The sequence below is a fragment of the Odocoileus virginianus genome, chromosome 21 (genome assembly GCF_023699985.2).
Source record: "Odocoileus virginianus isolate 20LAN1187 ecotype Illinois chromosome 21, Ovbor_1.2, whole genome shotgun sequence".
Lineage (NCBI taxonomy): Eukaryota > Metazoa > Chordata > Mammalia > Artiodactyla > Cervidae > Odocoileus > Odocoileus virginianus.
This window is the reverse complement of record NC_069694.1, coordinates 38,841,468-38,844,111: the sequence shown is the minus strand read 5'-3', so window position 1 is coordinate 38,844,111 and position 2,644 is coordinate 38,841,468. Positions and strand designations below refer to the sequence as shown.

At 40.6% G+C, this 2,644-nt stretch overlaps 1 non-coding gene across 1 annotated transcript; it reads left to right on the top strand.

The window, feature by feature from the left end:
- Positions 1 to 1,277: 1,277 nt before the first annotated feature.
- On the top strand, positions 1,278 to 1,384 carry LOC139030293 (U6 spliceosomal RNA). Its single transcript, XR_011482597.1, has one exon. It is a non-coding gene; the product is annotated as a U6 spliceosomal RNA (small nuclear RNA).
- The last annotated feature ends 1,260 nt before the right edge of the window (positions 1,385 to 2,644 follow it).

The following is a 2,644-nucleotide window of genomic DNA, read 5'->3' as shown; positions in this document are numbered from 1 at the left end:
AGTTTCCCCCTCAATCATTGTCTCCCATCAGGAAGCTTCCATAAACCTCTTATCCTTCTCCATCAGAGGGCAGACAGACTGAAAACCACAATCACAGAAAACTAACAATCTGATTACTTGGACCACAGCCTTGTCTAACTCAGTGAAACTATGAGCCATGCCATGGAGGGCCACCCAAGACAGACGGGTCATGGTGGAGAGTTCTGACAAAACGTGGTCCACTGGAGAAGGAAATGGCAAACCACTTCAGTATTCTTGCCTTCAGAAGCCCATGAATAGTATGAAAAAGCAAAAGGGACACTGAACGAAGAACTCCCCAGGTCGATTGGCACCCAGTATGCTACTGGAGATCAGTGGAGAAATAAATCCAGAAAGAATGAAAAGATGGACCCAAAGCAAAAACAACACCCAGTTGTGGATGTGACTGGTGATGTAAGTAAAGTCCAATCTGTAAAGAGCAATACTGCATAGGAGCATGGAATGTTAGGTCCATGAATCAAGGCAAATTGGAAGTGGTCAAACAGGAGATGGCAAGAGTGACTATTGACATTTTAGGAATCAGCAAACTAAAATGGACTGGAATGGGTGAAATTAACTCATATGACCATTTTATCTACTACTATGGGCAAGAATCCCTTAGAAAAAATGGAGTAGCCATCATGGTCAACAAAAGAGTCCAAAATGCAGTACTTGGATGCAATCTCAAAAATGACAGAATGATCTCTGTTCGTTTCCAAGGCAAACCATCCAATATCACAGTAATCCAAGTCTATACCCCTACCAGTAATGCTGAAGAAGCTGAAGTTGAACGGTTCTATGAAAACCTACAAGACCTTCTAGAACTAACACCCCAAAAAGATGTCCTTTTCATTATAGGGGGCTGGAATGCAAAAGTAGGAAGTCAAGAAACACCTGGAGTAACAGGCAAATTTGGCCTTGGAGTACAGAATGAAGCAGGGTAAAGGCTAATAGAGTTTTGCCAAGAGAACACACTGGTCATAGCAAACACCCTCTTCCAACAACACAAGAGAAGACTCTACACAAGGACATCACCAGATGACCAACACCGAAATCAGCTTGATTATATTCTTGCAGCCAAAGATGGAGAAGCTCTATACAGTCTACAAAAACAAGATGGGGAGCTGACTGTGGCACAGATCATAAACTCCTTATTGCCAAATTCAGATTTAAACTGAAGAAAGTAGGGAAAACCACTAGACCATTTAGGTATGACCTTAATCAAATCCCTTACAATCATACAGTGGAAATGAGAAATAGTGCTCGCTTCAGCAGCACATATACTGAAATTGGAATGGCCCAGAGAAGATTAGCATGGCCCCTGCGCAAGGATGACATGCAAATTCGTGAAACATTCCATATTAAAAAAAAGAAAAAGAAATGAGAAATAGATTCAAGGGATTAGATATGATAGACAGAGTGCCTGAAGAACTGTGGATGGAGGTTTGTGACATTATACAGAAGTACATCACCAAGATGACATTATACGTCAAAACCATCACCAAGAAAAATTAGTGCAAAAAGGCAAAATGGTTGTCTGAAGAGGTCTTACATATAGCTATGAAAAGGAGAGAGGCGAAAGGCAAAGGAGAAAAGGAAAGATATACCCATGTGATTGCAGAGTTCCAAAGAATAGCAAGGAGAGATAAGAAAGCCTTCCTCAGTGATCAATGCAAAGAAATAGAAGAAAATAATAGATTCAGGAAGACTAGAGAACACTTCAAGAAAATTAGAGATACCAAAGCAACATTTCAGGCAAAGATGGGCACAATAAAGGACAGAAATAGTATGGACCTAACAGAAGCAGAAGATACTAAGAAGAGGTGGCAAGAACACACAGAAGAATGAAACAAAAAAAGATCTTCACCACCCAGATAATCATGATGGTGTGATCACTCACCTAGAGCCAGACATTCTGAAATGTGAAGCTAAATGGGCCTTAGGAAGCATCACTACAAACAAAGCTAGTGGAGATGATGGAATTCCAGTTGAGCTATTTCAAATCCTAAAAGATGATGCTGTGAAAGAGTTGTGCCCAATATGCCAGAAAATTTGGAAAGCTCAGCAGTAGCCACAGGACTGGAAAATGTCAGTTTTCATTCCAATACCAAAGAAAGGCAATGCCAAAGAATGCTCAAACTACTGGACAATTGCACTCATATCACTAGCAAAGTAATACTCAAAGTTCTCCAAGCCAGGCTTCAACAATAAGTGAACCACTAACTTCCAGATGTGCAAGCTGGATTCAGAAAAGGCAGAGGAGCCAGAAATCAAATTGCCAACATCTGCTGGATCATCAAAAAAGCAAGAGAGTTCCAGAGAAACATCTATTTCTGCTTTATTGACTATACCAAAGCCTTTGACTGTGTGGATCACAACAAACTTTGTAAAATTCTTAAAGAGATGTGAATACCAGACCACCTTATCTGCCTCCTGAGAAATCTGTATGCAGGTCAAGAAGCAACAGTTAGAACTGGACATGGAACAACAGACTAGTTCCAAATTGGGAAAGGAGTACATCAAGGCTGTATATTGTCAACCTACTTATTTAACTTAAATGCAGAGTACATCATGAGAAGTGCTGGGCTGGATGAAGCACAAGCTGGAATCAAGATTGCCAGGAGAA